This window comes from Sus scrofa, chromosome 2 (genome assembly GCF_000003025.6).
Source record: "Sus scrofa isolate TJ Tabasco breed Duroc chromosome 2, Sscrofa11.1, whole genome shotgun sequence".
In the NCBI taxonomy this organism is placed as follows: Eukaryota; Metazoa; Chordata; class Mammalia; order Artiodactyla; family Suidae; genus Sus; species Sus scrofa.
The window spans coordinates 37,692,567-37,719,378 of NC_010444.4; the positions used below are offsets into that span (position 1 = coordinate 37,692,567).

Sequence of the window (26,812 nt, forward strand, 5' to 3'; positions counted from 1 at the left end):
AAGAAAGCCTATTGTAAAACTGGAAGTACAAGAGAAGAGCAATCTGGCTTTAAAAGCAGAAGTTCAAATAGGGATGAAAGTCAAAGAAAGAAGTTCATTATAAAAATCTATACCCCTAGGGAATGCTTTTGTATACATTCATCAGCTGAATACATTTAATTAAATGTGTTCTCTCACCTCTAGCCATTTTTTTATACTGAATTCAAACTACAGTAGGACAGTAAAAGCGGTGGAATTAATTTAGGGTCCCTATTCCCGGAACTATGTGTTGTATAAAGTCAAGTAATAATAAGAAATACTGGCACAGAAAGTCCTTCTTGTCAGATGGGGAAACTTGTACGTAGCTCAGGTTTCAGAAAGCTCTATGGAAGTTTGGTCCAGTAGAGATGATGGCCTAGAAAATGATAAAGTGATCCAACCCTCCCCGGTCGGGGGGCGGGGGGGGCCTTTAAAGGACACATGCAGCTTCACATAATGACAAAAGTAGTATCAATAGGCGTCATTCCTACCGCAGGTAATAAACATGGGTCATTGCCTCCAGGACATTTTTCCCTGCCCACCCTCGGTTAAGTAATCTGCCCTTGCTATGCACCACCTTAGCAAACTGTAATTCCCCTAAACTCAAGGTTTTTTTTGTTTTTTTTTTTTTAATTTTCTTCTCATATCCCTCTACGGAAGACAAGGAATACATACACTCTATTCTTACATTCCTAGTGCTTATCACAGTTGCTTGTCCATAATAGATATTCAGATAATAGCTGAAGGAAGGAAAGACGGAAGGAAAGAAGAAAGGAAGGAAGGAAGGGAAGGAGGGAGGGAGGAAGGGTGGAAGGAGGAATCCAAAATGTACCTATGTCTGAAGTCAGCATCAGAAAAGTCCAGGCATCAGCGAGTTTTCAAGAGGCAAGATGGGTAGTTGTGTGCAGAGATAAACAGAAAGGGACATTGACTGAGACTCAGGAAGAATCTCTCCAGGTCCTGTTAAGAACAATGAGAGAGAAATTCAGTCCTCAAAAGGAAGGAGAGAAGAGTTCCTATTGTGGCTCAGAGGGTTACAAAGCGGACTAGTACCCATGAGGATGCAGTTTCCATCCTTGGCCTCACTCAATGGTTTAAGGATCCAGCATTGCCATGAGCTGCCGGTGTAGGTCACAGATGTACCTCCGATCTGGCATTGCTGTGGCTGTGGCATTGACCTCAGCTACAGCTCCATTTCAACCCCTAGCACAGGAACTTCAATATTCTGCAGGTGTGGCCCTAAAAAGAAAAGAAAAGGAAAAAAAAAAAAAAAAAAAAAAAAAGGAAAGGATAAGGAGTTCCTCCCATGGTGCAGTGGGTTAAGAATATAACTGCAGTGGCCTGGGTCACTGAGGAGCTGTGGGTTCCTTCCCTAGCCTCGTGCATTGGGTTAAAGGATACAGCATGGCCATAGGTCACAGGTGAGGCCCAGATTCAATCCCCAGCCAAGAAATGCCATATGCCATAGGTACAGCCATTAAAAAGGGGGGGAGGGGAAGAGTGGGTGAGATAATGTCCTGCAGTTGACATCAGGGATAAGGTGGAAGGTTAATTACTTTAATAAGGACCTGGGAACAGAATTCAGAATAGGAAGCGGGTCAATAATAACTTTTTTATTTAATAATATTTTATTTCTTTATATCCTTTAAATCAACCTTCTGATCCTTCTATTTTAAGACATTAGCTATGTACAATAAAATTCCCTAATTTAAAACATCTGCTCTTCAAAATATTCTCTTAAGAAAGTGAGAAAATCAGCCAAGTCTTAGAGAATTTATTTGAAAATCATTTATCTGATAGAAGACTGATATTCAGAATATATAAAGAACGCTCCAAACTCGGTAATGAAAAACAAATGATCCGATGACAATGCTCAAAAATCTGACCATTCTTACAGAAGAGTGTAGACAGCAAATAAGCACCTGAAATGATACTCATCATTTAGTCGTTATGGATATGCAAAAAAACAGCTCATTTGAAAAATGGGCAAAGGACTTGAATAGACATTTCTCTAACTTAGACATCAAACAAATGGCCAATAAACACATGAAGAGATGCTCACCATCATTAATCACTAGGGAAATAAAGATACTATGAGATACCACTTCATACCCATTAGGATAGCCACTATTTAAAAAAAAAAAAAAAAAAAAAAAAAAAGATGAGTATATGGAGAAACCGAAAACTTTGTGCACTGTTGTTGGTAGGAACTAAAATGGCACAATTGCTTTGGAAAATAATACAGTGTTTACAGAAAAAATTAAAAATAGGATTACTATACAATCCAGCAATTCCACCTATGGGTATAAACCCAAAACAATTGAGAGCAATAGCTTTTAGAGACATCTGCACACCTATGTTCCTAGCAGCATTATTCTAAATAGCTGAAACATGGAAGCAACTCAAGTGTCCACTGATGGATAAATGGATATAGAAAATGTGATATATACATACAGTAGAATATTATTCAGCTTTGAAAAGAAGTAAACTCTGACATATTCTTCAACATGGATTAACTTTGAGGACATTATGCTAAATGAAATGTCAAAGCAAAAGGACAAATGCTATATGATTCCAGTTATATGAAGTAATTAAAATCATAGAGACAGAAAGTAGAAAGGTGTTTGTTAGGGACTGGGGGAGAAAAAGAGAATGAGGGTTTTTATGTATACAGAATTAGTGTTTTACAAGATGAGAAGAGTTCTAGAAATAGATGGTTGTGATGATAACACATTTTGAATGTATATAATACCACTGAACTGTGCACCTAAAGATGGTAAGACGATAAATTTCATGTTTAAGTATTTTATCACAATTAAAAAATGTAGACAATGACAATGAGATACTACACATCTGCAAGATTGTTTAAAATTTCAAAAACTGATCATACCAAGTATTAAGAAGAATGTAGAGGAGTTCCCATTGTGGTTCAGCAGTTATGAACCTGACTAGTATCCATGAGGACATGGATTCAATCCCTGCCCCACTCAGTGGGTTGGGGATCTGGCATTGCCATGAGCTGTGGTGTAGGCTAGCAGCTGCAGCTCCGATTCATCCCCTAGCCTGGGAACTTCCATGTGCTGGAGGTGCAGCCCTAAAAAGCAAAACAGAAAGAAAGAAAAAAGACATGTTAAGTAATTAGTCTATGATTTACTGTTGTTCTTTAATGACTTAATAGAGGTTTGAACCATTGTCTCTCTGGTATTCAAAACCTGTGCTTGTTCCACTTGCATGCTGCTTTGATTGTCAGGTAGGTACTGCCTCAGTGAACATTAGCAATTATTTCTATTGCTGTTATAAGCCTATTGGTGTTGGAGTTCCCACTATAGCGCAGAGGAAATGAATCTGACTAGTGTCTATGAGGATGCAGGTTCGATCCCTGGCCTCATTCAGGGAGTATCCAGTGTTGCTGTGAGCTGTGGTGTAGACTACAGATGCCGCTCAAATCTCACATTGCTGTGTCTGTGGCATAGGCCAGCAGCTGTAGCTGTGATTTGACCCTTAGCCTGGGAACTTTCATATGCTGCTGGTGCGGCCCTAAAAAGCAAAATAATAATAATAATAATAATAAGCCTATTGCTGTTATAATTTCCTACTGAATGAAATGATGGGCCTATACTTTTTTTTTTTTTTTTTTTTTTTTTTTTTTTTTTTTTTTTTTTGTCTTTTTGCCTTTTCTTGAGCTGCTCCCGCGACATATGGAAGTTCCCAGGGTAGGGGTCTAATTGCACCTGTAGCCACCGGCTTATGCCAGAGCCACAGCAACGTGGGATCTGAGCCATGTCTGCGACCCACACCACAGCTCACGGCAACGCTGGATCATTAACCCACTGAGAAAGGCCAAGGATCAAACACGAACCTCATGGTTCCTAGTCGGATTTGTTAACCACTGAGCCACGACAGGAACTCCATGGGTCTATACTTTTTAAGTTTTACATTACTTCTCATCAGTTTGTCTTGATATCAAAGAAGAGAAAAAAGTGTCTTTAGTTATAGTCATAAAGATGATTCTTTACAATATGTTTGAGAAAAGTAAAATCAAATTCAGTGGTAATAAGCATTAATTTCTTCTAAGCTATAAAATGTGTTCTAATTGACTTTGTTCTAATAGGGGTATATCCTCATCCATCTACAGCAATTAACACTAGTAAGTTAAAGATTCTTAGGCTAATAACATTTAAACAGTAACATTTGGAGTCTTTAAAGAATAATGGATGGCTGCTAATTCATTCTGATAAATAGAAATTGATTAGAGTTACCAAGTTTTGTAAATTGAGAAACATGATAAAATTCCAAAGGCAAGGGTGCTTGTGTTAACAGGAAGCTGTAAATCACAGCCTTGACTATCACACTTAGTACAGCTTCACTAATCACTCCATTGTCATGTTACTATGGAGCTGGCAGCGCCTTGACTATGGAGGAGGGGAAGTTGATGGTTTGCTGACTTCAGCAGGTTAACTTTTTCATAACTCTCGATCAATCCTATCTGCCTCTGCTAGTGAGGAAAAAGTAAACGTCTTCAATCTCATCCCTCCAAGAGAATACATCATGTTAAACAAAAAAAAAAAAAAAAAAAAAAAAAGACGCCAGGGAGTTCCCGTCATGGCTCAGCGCTTAACGAATCTGACTAGGAACCATGAGGTTGCTGGTTCGATCCCTGGCCTCGATCAGTGGGTTAAGGATCCGGTGTTGCCTTGAGCTGTGCTGTGGGTCGTAGACACAGCTCGGATCCCTCGTTGTATGTCGGAGGCTACACCTCTGATTAGACCCCTAGCCTGGGAACCTCCATATGCCTCGGGTGCAGCCCTAGGAAAGACAAAAAGATTTAAAAAAAGGAAAAAAAAAAAAAAAAAGCTGTAAGATCACATGATCAGAACAAATGTACAACTACCAGGAGGGAACTGGGGAGCACAGTTTGGAGCAATGACATTTGTCATGGGGAATAGTACAGACAGAAATCACTGTCTGGATTTGAATCCTGATCCTAGCACATACTAAGTTAAGAAAGGTTATTTTTATGCCTTATTTTTCTCAGTTATAAAATGATGTTCTACCTTATAGATGTTTGGTGAAAATTAAATGTTTTATTTTTAAAATGCTTTTTCTATAGTGCTTACTGAGTACTAGAGTATATTATTTGTCCTTTACAGATTTGAATTTATTCAATCCTGATACTGCTAAAAAAGCACTTAGTGCGTGGCACAAATTAGTTACTCAATGCATAGAATCCCTCTTGTTTTCTATAAAGATGGCACAGGCTCATTTAAGAAAACTTAGAAAATATGTTCAGTTGTAAAAAAGAAGGATAGAAAAAAATTGTTCTCTCATAAATTTAAACCGTTTTAAACATTTAGTCATATTTCCCTTATCCTTTCCTTTAGTGTTAAAAGTAGAGCTCATATATTTTGCAAAATTTTATCCTGCTTTTGACTTTCACTTTGTGTCTTCTTTTAATAATTAATCAAACTTCTGATTTTGAGATAATTATAGATTTGCATGCAGTTGTAACAAATAATACAAAGATATCCCACTCTTTTTATAATTTCCCTAAATGGAAATATCTTGCAAAACAAGAGCCTAATACCACGATCAGGATGTAGAAATTGATGCAATTAAGACACAGGACACTCCCATCATTGCAGAGGTCCCCACATGTGGCACTTTTATAGTTTCACCCACTGTTTTCCTGCCTGTCTCTATCCCTCTGCTCCCTTTAACTCCTAGCAACCACTGACCTAGTCTTCATTTCTATAGCGTTGTCATTTCAAAATGTAATATATGTATATATGTGGAATAATATAGGATGTAACTTGTAGGGACTGGCCCTTTTCACTCAGCATCTTTTTTTTTTTTTTTTTTTTTTTTTTTTTTTTTTTTTTGTCTTTTCTATGGCTGTACCCACGGCATATGGAGGTTCCCAGGCTAGGGGTCCAATTGGAGCTACAGCTGCCAGCCTACACCACAGCCACAGCAACGTAGGATCCGAGCCGCCTCTGGGAACTACACCTCAGCTCACGGCAACGCCAGATCCCCAACCCACCGACTGAGGCCAGGGATCAAACCCGCAACCTCATGGTTCCTAGTTGGATTCGTTTCCGCTGTGCCATGATGGGAACTCACACTCAGCATCATTTTTAAAGGTTCATCCAAGATGTTACTTGTATAAATTGTTCATATCTTTTTTTCTGCTATGTATCTTTTTACATTAATATTCCATTGTATAGATGGACCAGTGTTTGTTTAACCATTCACTTCTGAGGGACATCTGGGTTGTTTCCAGTTTGGGACCATGGTAAATAAATCTGCTATAAATGTTCATGTACACATTTTTGTGTGAGCATAAAATTTCACTTCTCTGGAATAAATGCCTAGAAGTACAATTGCTGGGTTGTATGGTAGTTATATTTTGCACTTTTTAGAGAAACTGTCACACTGTTTTCTACAAAGATTTTACTATTTTATATTTGCAGCAAAAATTGATGAATCTATGAAACTAGAATTCTAGACTTGGGAATTTCTTTTTTGGGACCTGAAGAAATTATGAATTACAATTTACTTAATAGTTATGGGGTATAATTAGTAATTAGAAGTCCAATCACTGCCTGGGAAACTGACCAATATGATTAAAAATTTATAGATAGTACAAGGAAGAAAAACAGTTTTGCCTTTTTTGTAGAAGAAAATAAATGTTTCTTCATTAGAACACTACATATAATTAGGATTCTATTGTTTATGCAATAATGCATTATCCTTGTTTGTATAAGATTGTAGCATGTGTATTTTTATATATTGACAAAAATCTTTACAACACAATTTTAATAGGTATAGAATATTTTACTGTGTTAATATATCAATTTTTTGTCTCCTATTATTAATACATTGTTATGAGATTTATATATTACACATAATTCTATAATAAACATATTTATGTAAACATATATTTTTCCCTAATTTAAAATATTTGATGATGTTAAAATTAATTGAAGTGGAATTTCTAGATCAAAGAGTATGAAACTTGTCATGGTTTTTTATAAATTTGCCAAATCACCAAATCTTTGCAACTTTCTACGTTCTTACAAAAAGCATCTGAGAGTATGCTCTAAGCTAAACATTTTACTAATAGTGAGTGTTCTCTTTTTTTAAGAGATAATTTATTAGGCAAGAAGCAAATACGTCTTATCTATATGCATTTATTTGATTATAAGCAAGAATGTAAGTGTGAGAATATGATGGCATATGTGTGGGTATTCATTTTATCTTATTTCTACTCCTCTGAGCTATCCTTATTTTCACAATGTAATCATATTTCTTTCTTTTGTTTAATTGATTTATATAAGATCATTCTCTGTTAAATATTAATCTTAACTAAACTTTTGAAGAAAAGTATATCTTTTTTTTTTTTAGTGTGACTCCAAAAACTTTTAGAGATATTTTCTCATGGACGTTTTTAAAAAACTGAATTTTTTTCTTTGTTAGTTGTGCTATTGCTTGTCTGCATACAGATTTCTCCATACAGAGAGACGATAATTACTGATTTTTCATGTATTTTATGATTTTATTTTCAGAAATGAATACTTTGAACCAGTGATTCTCAAATATTCTGTTCTTAATATCTCTTTACACTTTTAAAATTACCGTTGACCTCAGAGAGCTTTGGTTTGTATGAGTAATACTCTGCCACATGTACAGCTTTAGAAATTAATGCTGAGACATTTTACAAATATTTATTATTAGATTTTTTTAAATTATTGCAAAACAATGATGTCTCACATGTTAATGTAATTGATATAGTTTTATGGAAAATAACTATATTTTCTAAAATAAAGACATAGCTGAGAAGAGTGACATTGCCTTAAATTTTTGAAAATCTTTTCAGTATCTGACAGTAGATTACAAGCAGGTTTTCATACTCTGTTTCTGAATTCAGTCTACATTCAATTAAATTATAATAGGTTGTTTTGATCATAGTATGTGGAAAATACCTGGCGTCACAAAGATGTATAGTTGGAAAAGGGAGGAGTCTTTTCACAGACCATCAACAATGGTCACTTTTTTCTTTTCTTTTCTTTTTTTTTTTTGATACAAAACTCAATAAATCAGTTTCTTAAATGTCATTTGCAGAGTAGAATCTGAAACCTACCAGTTAGTTTTCATGTTCTGTTATATCAGTATCTACTGGTCTTTCTTGCACTTTGAATAAATCCTTTAACACACATGATTTTGGAGGATAATACATTACTCATTTGGAAAATACTGGTTCACTGACTTATGCAGATATTTCAAATTTTAGCACATTCATTTCAAAACAAGCACATTCAGTATTATTGTAACATCTCATAAGAAAAGCCTTTCAGTATTTGAATACAAGTATTGTTGAGCTCATGATGGTAGATACTTGTTGATGATACTTTCCTCACATTCTAATTTTTGCTTGAAAGCTCATATGTTATCATTGACAAAATATGTAGCCAGTTGTTTTCCTTCATGTGACAGGCTCATTTTGTTCATTAACCATCGTTGGTCTGTCAGTTGTTCTTTTGAGGTAAAAATGATGTCTCAAAAAACACAGCTAGTTCAGTTCTCAGCTCAAACAATCAGATATAATTTTCCTCAAACCCACCATTAATTATACTTTCAAATGGAGCAGAATATTTTATGTATACTTTCCATTTGTCACACAGGATATTAAAAAGTCTCATTAAAATGTCAAGATTAAATAAAGTTAATAATTTTTACTGCTTCATCAAGGATGTTCTTAGGTGAAATTGGCTTTTTATTCCTCCTGCTAGCATGTGGCAGTGAGGAATACACTGATTTCTGGTACAATTGGTACCACTGCCCTGATTTATGCTTAATACCAGCTTTTAACCTACTGTTGGTTTTGCAGCATGAGTGCAAGTGTCAACACAGTGGGAAAAAGTTAATTAAAAACCTTTTTCATTACATCTTTTTTCTTAAAATTTTTTTTTTTTCCTTTTTAAAACTCGTGGTTTCCTGAAAAACTCTCAGAAACTTCCAGGTTTCAAGAGGCAACTATTTAAGAACTACTGCTTTAAAATATTTGGAATTTTTAATGTATTATTTTTTAGAAAGACTGCATTTTTCAGAATGTTTAATCAATTTCCCTAGATTTCCTGTGTTGTGAATAAATTATATATATATATATATATATATATATATATATATATATATATATATATGTGCATGTATGTATAGTTAGAGAGAGGGAATCTTTTTCTGTGCTATTGATTGATCTGTTAACTATTCCCCCACCAGAATGGCAGTTTTAATTACTTATCTTCTAATATGCTTTAAAATTCAATGGGAGAAATAATCCAATTATAATTCTTTTTTTAAAAAAAGTCAAAAGTGGTTTTTGTGTGCTTAATCACCCAAGAAAAATATAAATTGTTTTCATGCCCACAAAACAAACCAAATAATTCTAATTATTGAGTGAAATTGATCTTTGTGTAAGGAAATATTTAAACCATACAGAAGCACAACAGAAGCATAGTGTTTATTAATTCATTAATTGTAAACAAATTTAAAAATTAACTTGAAAAGAATTTAAAGTTGAATAATATTTTGTGCTTTCCTGGGATGACTGCTTCTCATTTGTATGAATCTGTATACCTCTTAATACATATTTATAGTTTTCGACATACATATAATCACTGCATATTTCATGGTAGTCACTATTTGTATTCCTCTGCTATTTTTAAGACTATTATTTTTTCTATGTCTTCTAACTATTGCTAGTGTAAAGTCATTTGTTTTTGTTTTTCAGTATAGATTTTCTTTTAGTTTTGGTATTGAACAATATTATGATTGTCATCCTGTTGGTTTTATTGAGTTAGAAGACAGTTAAATCTTCTGAAAGTAATGAATCTTTCTGTTGTTTTAGAAGAGTTAGAGAAAAAGAGAATTTTATTGCTTCTTGCTTGTTTTATATCATAACTTACTCTTTAAAATCTTTAACAATAAAGTGTTTATCCTTTGTGATTTTTCCTAAAGTACTTCTAGGGTTTCATCATTAACCAAGAGATTGACAGTTTGAGAAAACGATCTTTATTTCACCATGGAAATACCTTCAGACTAAAAATAAAGATGTATATTACATTTTAAAAATATTTGTTTTTAGATATAACCTGTTAAAGCATTGCATGTTGAAGATAAAATTCCCCCCAATATCCAAGAAAATAATTGATTGGGTTAATGCGAGGTGGATCCCAAATTTATCCTATGCAAACACAGCCAGAAAGACAAAGGAAATCCAATTACAAAAGTATGAAGGAAAATGCTTTTGACTCCACAATTCTATATCTAGCCAAATGGCTATGCAGTTAGCAATGCCTTCTAAAAATACGTCAGATATTTTCTCAATATCTGAGAAAATATTTTATTTTTTTTAAACCTCTAAATTTCATGAAATAAGTCAATTTAAATGTAACATTACTTCTTTGAAACATCAGGAAAGAATCTTTGAACAATAGTCTATCCATGTTTCTGGAATTTTTTCCCTGTTTATGCATCATTGCACATCTCTGTTTGCCTTTCAATGGCTTATGGTGAACTAGAAGGTGAATTTATTTCTGATGTAGGAGTCTGCTAAAATCTTTCACCAGCTAGATTCAGATCAGAAGGGGATATTTAGTGAATTATTAATATAACGAACCAGCAGCTGCAGGAGTAAAATAGTATCAACAATTCTCACAAAGATCCTCAATGTTGTACCCTGCTCTGTTTAGTGTGGCTGTTTATATGAAAAGCAAAACTCAGGTGTTCTCCCATGCAGCTGGCAATATCCTGGTGATGCTGGTCAACTCAAGCAAGATGAAATATGTTGAATATGGATTTTGGGTAATAATGAAGTATTAATGTAGTTTCATCAGTTTGTAACAAATGTGCCACTCTGGTGTAGAATTTTGAAAGTAAAGGAGGCTATGCATATGTGTGGGTAGGGGTCATTTGGGAAATTGGTGTGCTTTCTACTCTATGTTGTCGTGAAACTAAAACTGCTCTAAAAATGGTCTATTAAGACCAAAAGAAAACGCTCCTGCCACAACTGGAAAAAAATCCCTTGGCACTTACATGGTAGCTTCTAATAAACCAAATAATAATGTTTATAACCATTCCATCATCCTCAATGTTTCACTTTTAAAATATGGGAATGCAAGAGTAGACACATAGGATCAACAATGCAGAACTAAAGAACAAACACGGAAATGAGTGATTTTGTGTGGAAAGTATACAAAGCTGATTGGCATCACCACCTTAACCAGGGTTACCATTTACAGCCATGTGACCCATACAGTGAAGGGGGTGGTTTACCACAGGAGCCCTAAGAATTTGGTGAAGACACCTGAGAGATAACATTGCATTGGGTGAGAGAGGTTAACATGGAAGACTTGAACATCATCTGGTCTAAGGAGTTTAGGCAAAATGTATCCAGGGGGTTCAGAGATTATGGAGTAGAAGAGTAGCACACTAATAGCAGGCTTTCAACTTTTGCAGAGGTCACGTTTATAAACTGGAAGACTTGGGTCAGAGCAATCCAGCACCTCATTGTAAAGCAGCCACTCTCATCCTGCTTCAGAAGTTGCTACATTCAGTCATGAAGAGCAGCCCTTCCTAGGGACAATCTGATTTCTACTTTTTTTCCATACATTATTCAAACTAGTGTGCACCACAAAAACTAGAGTAGTTTTGCCTATCCTGAGATGATGCATATAACGAAGCCTATTCTTTCATTTGCTTTTAATAAGTAGGAGGAAAAATTAAAGTTTCAGTTTTGATAAACAAGCTGAGGTGCTCCATAAGGCATTCTTTCATCAGTTATTTCCTTTCCCATCAATACTTGATATTTTCCCATATTTGATAGTGAAATTATCAAATATTCAAGCCTAACTGATTATTCATTCATTTTCTTAGTCATATACTTATTAAGCATTTGTTTACTAAGTAATTCCTGCATACAGGAGATTTCTAGGGACTGGGATAAAGCCATGAAAAAAATCAGCAAAAAATCACTGCCTTCATGAAACATACATGTCTCTTTTTTCTCCCTCCCTCTTTTTCTTTTTTTCTCTTCCTCTCTTCTTCATTTTCCCCATTCTTTCTTCCTTCATAATTTTATTATTTATTAAAACACAAAAATAATGCAATTACTAAAATAAATGCAATTAAAATATATACAATTAAATAGGTATGTGAACAGAAATGTCTCTTTCAGTTAAAGTATGGAAAGACACACAAGACTTTCATTCCTGTGATGGCAACAAGAAAAACACAGCAAAACAAAAATCATTTTTCTATAGGGCTAGTTAAGTGTGGTAAATGCAAAGAAGCTTGCTGAGCTCAATACCTATGAGATTTAAGCCTCTCATAGGGGTGCAGGAAGTCATTCAGCATTCATACTGGTGACAGTGAATGCCTGGGCTGGGTACAGTTTGACAGATGGTGGGCGTGCCATAGAGAGACTGAGCATTAGGCTACATTATGGGCTACTGGAATGGACCAGTCCCTTGAAAAAGCCAAAACACAAAAATTAATCACTCAGCAGAACAATTCTTCTCTCTACTACATCCCCTGCAAAATTTTGTTGAGGAAGTGACAGTGGAAAACTACCTGGAAACTAGAAAGAAATCAGGTACTTCGGCATATAATTCTGGTGATCGGATGCAGACTCCTTTCTGGAATTAAAGAAATCAAAATTATCTGAAACTGAAGGTCAATCCTCATCCTCAAAGTTAGCAAGATAACAAAGGCATTGCTTGTAACACAGCAAGTAAGAGTTAAGCTAATCACAAATGGACTCAATGTAATGAAAGCTATGGCCTCACCCAGTTTAACTTTACTCTTGGAGAAATCAGAATGAACACTTCTCACCCAAACTGCCAGAGAACAAAGGCTTACAGAGTCTTTGAAATTGAACAAATGTTATATTTATTTCACTGTACACTATTCTTTAATATGACCAGAATACAATACAATCATTAAACAGTCAAAGAAGTAGGAAAATTTAACCAATAATAAATTAAAACAATAAATAGAAGTTAGAAACCCAAACGTGCATCAACAGAAGAATAAACATTTTTTTTCTTGCAACAGAATACTACTATCACTAAAAGGAACAAATTATGTATACTAACACTAATACATCTAAAAAAGGCTATGTTGAAGAAAAAAGTCAAGCACAGAGGAATATATGTTGTATGATTCCATCCATATGGAGTTTTAAAATAGGCAAAGCTAGTTTTTTGTGGAAATCGGTGACTCCCTCTTTGGGTAGGGGGAGGGTGGATTGATGGGAGAGTGACATGAAAAACTTTTTTGGGATGATGGAAATATATCTTGATTGGGATGTGCATTATGGGCGTGTATGCATTTCTCAAATTCACTGAAATATGCTCTGGACAGAAGTCCCATTTCATTGTTTTAAAATGTTTTTCAATTGAAAAATTGAAAAATAAGTAATATAAATAAAAATAAAGCTTGAAAATCACTATCAGTAAATGTAAAATAAATTTATAAGATCACAAGGATCACACTGGGAGAGAAAAATAGAAATCAGAGGAACATTGCTGAAATTAGGTTGCAAATTACAATGAAAGTTGTGTTTTTTATCTGCCTATTTCTGCTGGAATACTCTCCTGGGACTTGCAGATAGAGAAGGCAGTGTATTCTTGTGTGTCCTTATTGGTTACTCAGTGATCTGCACAGAGTCTGAGAAGTCTCTTTCCATTCCCATCATGCAATAAATCTGCAGAGTGGCCTCCCATCTGTATGGCCTTTCTCCTATGTCCTTATTGACCCCACAATCATATTTTTCAAGGATCTTTCTATCATCTTACCTGTGACTCACTTTCCTTTTCCAAATCTTTAGCTATTTTGAGGAACCTACAATAATAAAACAACATTTAAAATTTTTTAAAACTAGTTAATGATATGAACTCTTCAGTAGCCTTTTCTCAACTGAGTTTTTTTTTTTTGATAGGAGTTCAATATTAGCACAGTACACAGGATAACTAAAAGACAGCAAGAAAGATTTTTGAATCAATGCAGGTAGAGAGCAGAAGGAAAATTTTGACAACCCAATTTTCCTTCATTATGAGAGGCAAGTGAAGTGACATTGATAATAATAAAAGAGTAGCAGAATAATAGAAGAATCCATTCTTACCAGGTTAAGGAGGAATGAATTTATTAAGAGCCATTAGTAGTTCATAAAAATATTGGCAGGATTGGAACAACAAAGTCAAATCTCATCTTTCAAGAGCCACATTCTTCCTTCAAGCTAATTCAGAAATATTCTTCCTCTGCTACATTTTTTTAAATTTTATTTTCCCACTGTACAGCAAGGGGATCAAGTTATCCTCACATGGATACATTACAATTACATTTTTCCCCCACCCTTTGTTCTCTTGCAACATGAGTATCTAGACAAAGTTCTCAATGCTACTCAGCAGGATCTCCTTGTAAATCTATTCTAAATTGTGTCTGATAAGCCCAAGCTCCCAATCCCTCCCACTCCCTCCCCCTCCCATCGGGCAGCCACAAGTCTGTTTTCCAAGTCCATGATTTTCTTTTCTGAGGAGATGTTCATTTGTGCTGGATATTGGACTCCAGTTATAAGTGATATCATATGGTATTTGTCTTTGTCTTTCTGGCTCATTTCACTCAGGAGGAGATTCTCTAGTTCCATCCATGTTGCTGCAAATGGCATTATGTCATTCTTTTTTATGGCTGAGTAGTATTCCATTGTGTATATATACCACTTCTTCCGAATCCAATCATCTGTTGATGGACATTTGGGTTGTTTCCATTTCCTGGCTATTGTGAATAGTGCTGCAATGAACATGCGGGTGCACGTGCCTCTTTTAAGTAGAGTTTTGTCCGGATAGATGCCCAAGAGTGGGATTGCGGGGTCATATGGAAGTTCTATGTATAGATTTCTAAGGTATCTCCAAACTGTTCTCCATAGTGGCTGTACCAGTTTACATTCCCACCAACAGTGCAGGAGGGTTCCTTTTTCTCCACAGCCCCTCCAGCACTTGTTATTTGTGGATTTATTAATGATGGCCATTCTGACTGGTGTGAGGTGATATCTCATGGTAGTTTTGATTTGCATTTCTTTTATAATCAGCGATGTTGAGCATTTTTTCATGTGTTTGCTGACCATCTGTATATCTTCTTTGGAGAAATGTCTATTCAGGTCTTTTGCCCATTTTTCTATTGATTGATTGGCTTTTTGCTGTTGAGTTGTATAAGTTGCTTATATATTCTAAAGATTAATCCTGGCCAGACTCACTAAAAAGAGGGGAGAAAGAACCCAAATAACCAAAATTAGAAATGAAAAAGGAGAAATCACAACGGATACTGCAGAAATACAAAAAACCATAAGAAAATACTATGAACAACTGTATGGCAACAAGTTTGACAATCTGGAAGAAATGGACAATTTTCTAGAATCTTACAGCCTGCCAAAACTGAATTAAGAAGAAATAGACCAACTGAACAGACCGATCACTAGAAATGAAATTGAAGATGTCAATAAAAACACTCCCTACAAATAAAAGTCCAGGACCAGATGGCTTCACAGGTGAATTCTATCAAACATGTAAAGAGGAATTGGTGCCCATCCTCCTTAAACTCTTTCAAAAGGTTGAAGAAGAAGGAATACTCCCAAAGACATTCTATGAGGCCACCATCACCCTCATTCCAAAACCAGACAGAGATACCACCAAAAAAGAAAACTATCGCCCAATATCATTGATGAATATAGATGCAAAAATTCTCAACAAAATCTTAGCCAACCAAATCCAGCAACATATCAAAAAAATTATACACCATGACCAGGGAGGGTTCATCCCAGGTTCCCAAGGATGGTTCAACATACGCAAATCAATCAATGTCATACACCACATTAACAAAAGGAAAGTCAAAAATCATATGATCATCTCAATAGACGCAGAAAAAGCATTTGACAAAGTCCAACATCCATTTATGATCAGGACCCTAGCCAAAGTGGGTATAGAGGGAACATTCCTGAACATAATCAAAGCCATTTATGATAAACCCACAGCAAATATAATACTCAATGGGGAAAACCTGAAAGCCTTCTCACTCAAATCTGAAACAAGACAGGGATGCCCACTCTCACCACTGATCTTCAACATCGTTTTGGAAGTCCTAGCCACAGCAATTAGGCAAACAAAAGAAATAAAAGGCATCCATATAGGAAGAGAAGAGATAAAACTGTCACTGTATGCAGATGACATGATACTATACATAGAAAACCCTAAGGACTCAACCCCAAAACTCCTTGAACTGATTAATAAATTCAGCAAAGTAGCAGGATATAAGATTAACATCCAGAAGTCAGTGGCATTTCTGTATACCAGCAATGAAATATTATAAAAGGAATACAAAAATATGATACCTTTTAAAATTGCACCTCACAAAATCAAATACCTCGGAATACACCTGACCAAAGAGGTAAAGGACCTATATGCCGAGAACTATAAAACTTTAATCAAAGAAATCAAAGAAGATGTAAAGAAATGGAAAGATATTCCATGCTCCTGGATTGGAAAAATCAATATTGTAAAAATGGCCATCCTACCCAAAGCAATCTACAGATTCAATGCAATCCCTATCAAATTACCCATGACATTGTTCACAGAACTAGAACAAACAATCCAAACATTTATATGGAACAACAAAAGACCCAGAATTGCCAAAGCAATCCTGAGAAAGAAAAAACCAAGCAGGAGGCATAACTCTCCCAGACTTCAGGCAATATCACAAAGCCACAGTCATCAAGACAGTGTGGTACTGGTATCAAAACAGACAGACAGACCAATGGAACAGAATAGAGAACCCGGAAATAAACCCTGACACCCATGGTCAATTAATCTTTGACAAGGGAGGCAAGAACATAAAATGGGTAAAAGAAAGTCTATTCAGCAAGCATTGCTGGGAAACCTGGACAGCTGCATGCAAAGCAATGAAACTAGAACACACCCTCACACCATGCACAAAAATAAACTCCAAATGGCTGAAAGACTTCAGTATAAAACAGGACACCATCAAACTCCTAGTAGAGAACATAGGCAAAACACTCTCTGACATCAACATCGTGAATATTTTCTCAGGTCAGTCTCCCAAAGCAATAGAAATGAGAGCAAAACTAAACCCATGGGACCTCATCAAACTGAAAAGCTTTTGCACAGCAAAGGAAACTCAAAAGAAAACAAAAAGACAATTTTCAGAATGGGAGAAAATAGTTTCAAATGATGCAACCGACAAGGGCTTAATCTCTGCTACTTTTCACGTTGACCTGAGCTCAATTGGTTTCCTCCTTCAGTTCATTTTATTCTCTGAATAATAATCTGGGATGGGAGTACTTTATTGTCAGAAACTAAATTCGGAGTTCCTGTCGTGGCACAGCAGAAAAGAATCTGACTAGGAACCACAAGGTTGCGGGTTTGATCCCTGGCCTCGCTCTGTGGTTTAAGGGTCTGGCTTTGCTGTGAGCTGTGGTGTAGGTCGCAGACGTGGCTTGGATCTGTCGTTGCTGTGGCTCTGGTGTAAGCTGGCGGCAACAGCTCTGATTAGACCCCTAGCCTGGAAACCTCCATATGCTGCAGGTTCGGCCTTAAAAATACAAAAAGAAAAGAAACTAATTTTAATTCTTAAATCCTAGCCTTGATGTAGCATGGGGAGTAGTCTTGCTTTTTTAAAATTTAATCTTGGGATGAGAGGTTATACAACATAGCAAAGTACTAAAATCTAGATGTACAAATTTTCAAGTCCAAATTGGTACTAAGTTAGGGGCACTTCAATTATATTCACTCTTAGGAATTGAACAGACTAGATTTCTGTAATAGAAGCAGTACTTTTTATTTCCTGGACATGCAGTTGAATCGACAAGTCACAATAGTAGTATATTGTAATAAAAAATCACCTTGCTACATGACTAATCTTTCTGAACTACCCCCAACCCCCCAACCCCGTTTTAACTCCAGTGTTGCAAAAATAACCTTTGGTGCTATTTGTAGAAATCAGTGAATATTGGTCCAGATTTAGAATAAGGATCCAATTACACAGGACTCTACTTTCCTTTAATACTAGCGCTTGGTATCTCAAACACATTGTTACTTAGAGGATATTTCTATTTTCTGTGTTCATTTAAAAAATACTTAAAAATTTTAGTCAAAAAATCCCTCACATGATTGTCGGGTACAATTTAAAGATGTTATAATTTTCCCTCAAAACAAAACCAAAATCTCTTACCCTTTGGCAGAGTTTGGCTCTTCCATACTCATTAGCTCCATATTAGGTAAAACAGAATGTAGGAAAGAGCTTAGCCATTGCTTAATATAAAGCAGGCCTTTTAATTGAGGGATAAGCTTTGCATTTTCTCTATTTAATTCTTCGAATGATGTTTGGAAAAATAAAAGGAACTAAACCTAAGTCAGAATACTTAATTGAGTTCATAAGTCTGTCACTTAAGTGCCTTTGAATAACTTGCTAAAAGTCTCCAGGTATAGGTTTCCTCTTATGACTCGTGTGCAGGATAACACTAGTCTCACTGTGAAGTTGGACCAAAAGTGACTGTGTCTGTTACAGTACTTATGTGTGCTCCTTCAATTTTCTTATCTGCCTCTAGAGTTTCTTGTCCTACTGGGGGCAGGGGGAGAGAAATACTACTACTAATAATAATAACGAGGAGGAGGAGAAGGAGAAAGGAGGGAGGGACAGACAGAGGAAGGAAGGGAGGGAGAAAAAAAGGAAGGAAGGAAGGAAGGACCCTACATTGACCCTACATCCCGCTTTTCTCATCAGGCAACATTCATCACTGGGGTTCAGCACCCTGGCCTAATTGCTCTTTTGAATGCATTGCGCCTGGCCCTTTCTTAATGCAATGTACTTGTTATTCCATCTTCCTAGAAGGCTTTTTCTCTTTACAATCTCTGGCTGACCTTTTAACCTAATTTAGGTCTCTATCTAAAGATTGCCTGCATAGAGATTGTCCCTGATGATTAGTATCTGTTTTATTTTATTCTCACACATTTATCACCACCAGATATTGTATAACGTATTATTTATTTTCTATTTCCCCATTAGACACTAAGCTCCACTAGTCATGAGCATTTAAAATTTTGTTCATTATCATATCCCCCAGTAACTCAAACAACACTTGGTGCATCACTGGTGTTTAATAAGCATTTATTGAAGAAATGACTGAATTTATTTAATACAATTAATAGACAAAATATTCTGTGAGTTTTCAGCTACATATTAGTTAATGCCTTGGTAAATTCTGGATCTGGGCCAGTAATAATTTCTTTATTCATCTCTTTACCAATTTTATAATGAATATGTTTATTTTACTTAAAGTAGCTTATAAAAATGCCAACTTGACTCCCGATACAGGGCTTCATGTAAAACCACAAGTACGAAAATTTTTTTCAATGATTTTTAAAGGTTTATCATACCCCATTCATCACTGAAACTTGATTGTCTGGTATTCCATTGCTAAACATTTGCTAAACAAATTAATTAATTAATCCCTGCCAGGGTGCTTTGGGGGGATTAGTGTTACCTTTCTTAGGTAACTAGCATCCTTAAAGAGCTATATTTTAATTTGCCTCTTTACCCAGGGATTCCATCTTTTCTACACCATGAAAGCACTTAGGGAACCTTCAAAAAATCCCCATGCTTAGGTTGTAGCACATAAAAATTAAATCATAATGTCCTAGGATGGCAGCCAGATACGAGTGCCTTTTAAAATCCCCAGTAAATTTCCCTGGTAGCCTAGCAGTTGGGGATCTGGTGTTGTCCTTGTTGCGGTGAGAGTTCAATCCCTGGCTACTTCTGCATGCCATGGGTATGGCCAAAAAAATTAATAAAAACTTTTAAAAAAGGATAAAATCCCCAGTCAATCCTAATGTAATATCCTAATGGGCAAAGACTTGGAACCACGTCCTTAACCTCATTGCCTGGAAGTTTCTAACACCAGAGAAAAATTCATGTCCTGTGTCTATTTTCTCCAAGTAAGGCCCACACTTCAGCATGTTTTCGGTTCTCACACAGGAGCTAGTCCTCCTTTTCTCCCTGGAGATCATAGCATACACACAGCATACATCTGGATATCACTAAATGAGACCTTATGGGCTTACTCTGTAGGCACCTGCCTCTCTGGACCTCAATTCCCACTGGCCTCTCTGTGTGGAATATCCTTCTTACAGTCTCTACCTGTGGTTATCCATCTTTTAAAGCCTTGTACAAATGATACTCTTACTTGATATCTCTTTCCCTATTGGAACTGATCTTACCATAGACAGTCTACCCATTAATCATTCTCTTGTTCCTGATTTATCACAGTCTGGTATCCATCACTAATTTAGGTAACTCACCTTGCTTGAGCTATAATTTAATCATATTTTAAATGAGAGGGTTGGGACTTGAATTTGCATGACTCAGCTTTCTTCTGGCTCAGAATGACTATGAGTTCTTGGATTCAGCACACTCTTATAGGATAAAAACAACTTTTATCATTACCATGAATCTTGAGTGCCATAGCACACTGGTTTTCAGTTGATAATTGCTTCTTGGTTTCCGAGCTGTCAGAAGTAAAATAATTCCACATACACATATTTATTTTTCTGAAAAACAACAATAGTAACTGTGATGATATTTTATGTATATATAATGTATATGTGTTTGTATATATACCATACATATATACATATACTGTATGTATATACACATCATACATGTGTGACACATCATGCATATGTATATGTACATCATAGCAATATATGCCTATATATAGTAAATGCATATATTATATATTATATATATACACACACATATATCTTTTATATACCACTTGGCAATTCATATGACATTTTTCCATGTGTTTTTCCATTTTACTCATTCTGATGACATACAAATTAAGCATTATGTCATCATGCAGATAAACAAAGATTCAAAAAGTCAAGTGATTTCTCCAAGGTATCATGTAAGTAAAATGCAAGGCTCTAACATGTCTTCTGCTTCCTTAGTTCAGGGTTCTTTCTATTCCATTAGAGGTATGTCTATAATTATAATATTACAAGAGAACAAATAAGACCTGCTTATGCTGTAGTCCAATGTACTCACTCCATATTGTCTGTTGTTTTTCCTCAGAGTTGGGAACTTAAGCCCTCGGCACCACCCCCACCCCCAACCAAATGCCAAAGTTTTGGAGGTCTGCTTGTGTGTGACCAGTTAGCAGAAAATAAAGTCATTTGGTTTTTGTGTGACCTCCAGTTATTGGTAAATATCTAAGCCAGGGGAAATTGTCCTTCAGTTTTATATGACAAATCAACTGTATCTGACACTAACTATTTTTCTCTGTCAAGCATCTCACAGCTTGTGACTCAGAAATCCAAATTTCTGCCATCCCTCAACAATCGCTCAGCAGGGCACTTTTTTTCAAGTTAGATGCAGTGTAGGTGGCCACTAAAAGGAGGATGGGTAGTTACTGCTAATTGGAGTATGCAGAAGGGAGAGAGATGACCCCTTGAACAACATTTTTACTAACATTAGATTTTAATCTTTATAAAGAGATCCTCTCATATCCATTATCCTCACTCAGTACAGGATGAAGCTGAGGGCTCAGAGGTTGAATGTACAATCCTAAGATCAGAAATGGTGGAGCCAGGACACTTCTCCATATTTTCTGGTAGCTAGTCTGATTGAGAAAATAATGATGAATTGCCCATCCCACTCTATTCCAGTGATGAGGTGGATTTTTTTCTCTAACTTTTCTCTCTTTTGGGCTTGGAATGAAGTCTTTCCAAGTGAGACTTAGGGTACTCTGTATCCAAATGCAACCAGAAAAATGTACCTAAATCAAAAACATCAGAGTCAGCTACTCCCTTTGCCAAATCTTAACTGTCATTTTTGTTCTTTTATTAATTTTCCTTTTAATCCTTTATTTCGACAACCATCAAGTATAGATGTATAGGCTTTGTCTAAATGTTGTTTGTTAACTATAGGTAAGGAAGAGGACGATGGCTGTGAGTATAAAGGGGTGTATATGGGAAACTTACGGTGATGGAACATTACTACATACTGATTGGGGTGATGGTTAAATTAATGTATGATCCGTGGATTATACCAGTTTTAGTTTCTGGTTTGACACTACTATATCACACAAGGTGTTGTATCACTGGGGGAAACTGAGTGAAGAGTATATGGGAACTTCCTGTGAATTTGTAGTTATTCAACTTTTAAGAAAAAAAATAAAAACTAAACATAGATGATGGGTTTCCAACATAAATAGTGATAATAATAATTAGATTGTTTCATAGGAATGACATTTGGCAGTGCAAATTTCTGAGTGTTAAGCCATGAGTATCTTGTGATGTCTTCTTGTCATTAGGAGAATGGAGTTGATATATAGGGGATGGAGTTCTTTGTTTAAAGCTGACTCTGAATGCTTTTCTGGCTCTATTGGATAGTACAGAACTACAAGCTGTCTGGGCTTAAATCCAGGTTTTTTGCTTGCTAGATATGCAGCTTCAGGGAATTTACTGTGCTCCTCTGTACTTCAATTTCCCCAGCCATACAATGGGATTATAAATGTATTTTTCCTATAGAGTTATTGTATGGCATAAATAAGTAATCATATTACAGTATTTAAGTGTATCAAATCAGCACCTTTGTATATCTTAAATTTATATAATGTAATATAATGATTATATCTCAATGAAAAATAAGTTAATATGTGTAAAGTATTTAAAATATATAAAATACATATTTCAAAGAAAGCTATGACTATCACTGTTTTAACTGTGTTTCCCTGAATACAGTCAAATGTTGATTTTTGTGTTGAATCAAAGCGTTATGGAATTATCCTGAGTATTCAAGGAGTTTTCCTCAATTTCACTGAAACAGCAGATCCTTGGTTCTACATAGTTCTTCTTTGGTATTGTGGCACTAAAACACACCTGGACATGGAGCATGTATAAGGACCTAAGGAGTACCCAGTGGAGATGGATAAGCCTCTCCTTTATCTGAGGAGATATATTTTATTTGTTCCTTTTTCTGTATTAAAGCATCTAAGTCCCCTTTAGGAGGACATATAATACAGTAAACATTAGCTTCATTTCCAATTGAAATAGTGAATAGGGATAATATGCACAAATTAATATGTATGAATTATAAGATTATAAAATTTAATCACAAATGATTTTTTAATTTTTATTGTAGTTGATATACAATGTTCTGTCAATTTCTGTTGTATAGCAAAGCGACCCAGGTATATATATATATTTTTTTTATCACTTATCCTCCATCATATTCCATCACAAGTAATGGGATATAGTTCCCTGTGCTATACAGCAGGACCTCATGGACTATCTATTCCAAATGCAATACATAGTTTGCATCTACTAACCCTAAGCTCCTGGTTCATCCCACTCCCTCCCCCTCCCCCGTGGCAACCACAAGTCTGTTCTCCACTTCATCAGGAAATACTTAGTCCTGTATTAGCTAATGCCACTGATTTTTATCTCTTTGGAAAGTGGTGATGAGTGATAAAGAAAATAATCAGAGTTTTAAGTGCCTTGGAATGTTGCTAGGCATCCACATAGTTAAGGGAAGAATATGGATGTGAGAATGAATGGGCATTAGATGGTAGAAGTAGCCTGGATGGTGGAAAGGCACTGGTCTGAGATGCACAAAATCTGTTTTTGGAGTTCCCATTGTGGCTCAGTGGGTTAAGAACCCGATGGGTGCATTTGTATCCACTATATTATTACTATTATTGTTATTTTATCTTTTTAGGGCTGCACTCTTGGTATATGGAAGTTCCCAGACTAGGGGTTCAATTGGAGCTGTAGCTGCTGGCCTATACCACAGCCACAGAAACATGGGATGTCAGCTGCATCTGCAACCTACACTGGAGCTCACGGCAACACTGGATCCTCAACCCACTGAGCAAGGCCAGGGATGGAAACTGAGTCCTCATGGATGCTAGTCAGATGTGTTTCCACTGAGCCACCGTGGAAACTCCACATGGGTGTCCATTATAAAATTCTCCCAACTTGTGGAAGTTTGAGGATTTTTAAAATAAAACATTGGGAAAAATTCAAACAAGTTAGTTTAAAAGTTTAAATATGGTTTTAACAAGAAAAAAGTTTAAAGAAAGTAAACATACCTGAAAAGATAAGTTAATGAAAGATAGTTCAATAGGCATAGAGGACAGACATCTAACTGGAACACATCTAACTGGAATTCTGAAAATGAGAGAATTGGATACAAGGAATATTAGAGAGGATTATGGATAAACATTTTCTAGAACTGATGATGTAAATCAATCCAGATTCTATCCCACATGGGATGAAGATCATAAATCCCTAGTACAATTAAATAAAGAATGAAAGAAACACAATTGCACACCTTAATGAAGCTTCAGAAAAACTAAAGAAAAACAGTGGATCTTAAAAATCAGCCAGAGATTTGAAACAACCAAACTCTTGAAGGAAACAAAACAAAACAAAAAAACAGATCATCTTCAAAGAGTAACATAGACTGAGAGCTGATTTCACAGTAGTAGGAGTGAATGCCAGAGTAAAAATTTCAATGTGTTGAGAGAAAAAACAAAACAAAACAAAAATACTTGTAACACAATTATTATTATTTTTTTTTGCTTTTTCTAGGGCCGCTTCCAATGGCATATGGAGGTTCCCAGGCTAGGGGTTGAATCAGAGCTGTAGACGCCGGCCTGTGCCAGAGCCACAGCAACTCGGGATCCAAGCTGCGTCTGCAACCACACCACAGCTCACAGCAACGCCAGATCCTTAACCCACTGAGCAAGGCCAGGGATTGAACCCACAACCTCATGGTTCCTGGTCAGATTCGTTAACCACTGCCCCACGACGGGAACTCCCACAAATTTTTTTTTTTTTTTTTTATCAGCAAAGATGTACTTCAATGTAAGAGGAAAATAACATCCTTCCAGGTAAGGAAAACCTAAAAGCATTTGATCTGGTTAACTATTGCTGTGTAATAAATTATCCCAATACACAGTGATTTAAAACAACAGCCATTTGGCTTTGTGTTAGGCATAAGATGAGGCTAGAGTGACTCTTCTTCTCTTCATGACATCGCCTAGCACCAGCTGGTAATATTTACCTTATGGCTGGGCAAGTATGAAGGGTCCAGAAGACTTCTTTCATGTTCCTGGTACCTTTAGGGTAGGAGTGGGGTTGGAAAATTGAGCCAGACAGCACTTCTCTCCATGTATTCCTCCAGCCCTTTCCATGAGGTCTCTCTGGCAGGGTAGACATACCTCCTTCATGTCAGCTCACAGGACTCAGAGACCATGGCAAAAACGTTCCAGTTCTTGAAAATGCTCAGAGTTGATGTATCACCTCTGCCAGACTCTACTCTACTGAACACAGCTGTCAGAGACCAGCCCAGGTCCAAGGGAGAAAAACTAACTCCGCATCTCCAAGGAAGGAATATGAAAGAATTTGCAGACGTCTTTATTCCACTACAGACTTCAGGCAGAAAAAACCTGATGCCAGATATAAAGTCAGAGCTATTAAAAAGGAATCCTGTGCAGAGAAACTGATAATATCTGGTAAATCTAAGTAAGGACCCACGATGTGAGACAATAATGGTGTTGTCATGCTTGTAAAAAGAAAAAAAAAAAAAAAGAAAAAGCTAAAATATACAACAAAAATAATGTATAAGTAGGGAGAAGATGAGAAGAAACTATTCTGGAGGTCTTTGTTTTCTTTCAAAACAAAGAAAAAGATGTTGACTTACCTAACCATAGACTTTATTAACGGAAGTATGCATAGGTGAAAAACTTCAGGGTAACTACAAAAATACTAGAAATAGGTTGTATAGCTCTAAATAGTAGAGGAAAAAAGATTGAAAATAAATTTAATTAATGCAAGAGAAAGGAAGAAAAATATAAAATTGCAAAAAGTGAGACAAATAGGAAGCAGAAAGATAGAAAAACAAATCCAACTATGTCAGTAATTATAATAAATGTGCACAAACTAATTATGCCACTTAAAATATCTATACATTGTTTTAACTAAAACAATAATAAAAGTAGTAAATATATACAAATAATTTTATCTCTTTGTAATGGGAACATACAGCTTGAAAATATAATTTACAAAAAATGCACTTTAACTATAAATACATAAAGTTTTAAAAAACAAACTATTTACAGGGAGACACTATCAATTTTTAAAGACTTTTAAAAAGACCTAAATGGGGACCTTTACCATGTTCTTTAAATTAAGATCTCAGTATTGTAAAGGTATAATTTTCCCAAATTGATTCGTAAATTCAATGTAATCCCAGTTAAAATCCCAAGATATTTGTTCTCGATTGTTTGTTTTTAACTTTGCGGGTGAAGCTAAAATTTAAATTAATGATCAAAGGGCCAGGAAGAACCCAAGGACTCCTGCAAAAGAAAGAAGAGTTTATCGTTCACAAAGTTAATCCTTGCAAATGTCACAACAACTTACAAAACTTTAGTGATTATTAAATATGATATTGGCACAAAGATAGGCAAAACCATTATCAATGGAAGCCAACAGCAGATGGAAACTTGATTTGTAATTGGCAGGAACCACGAGGCAGCAGTAACGCTCCAAGTACTTTGGCTTTAAGAGACCCTGAGCTCTGGATCCATTAGCTCTTCTCAGGCCTCCACAGGATCATTGGCTGGATGAAAAATGAGTTCAGGGAATTTTGTGTGCTCCTGGAAAGA

At 35.8% G+C, this 26,812-nt stretch overlaps 1 long non-coding RNA gene across 2 annotated transcripts in view; it reads left to right on the forward strand.

Annotated features, from left to right (window-relative positions):
- The window catches only part of LOC110259290, a 448,093-nt gene that overhangs the window by 408,254 nt on the left and 13,027 nt on the right, over positions 1-26,812 (forward strand). Inside the window, exon 5 of one of the 2 annotated variants that reach the window (XR_002341547.1) lies at positions 11,533-12,028. The exons of the other annotated variant lie outside the window; for it this stretch is intronic. This is a non-coding gene — a long non-coding RNA (uncharacterized LOC110259290). Of the gene's footprint in view, positions 1-11,532; positions 12,029-26,812 lie in introns of those variants that run through there. 2 annotated transcript variants of the gene reach the window in all.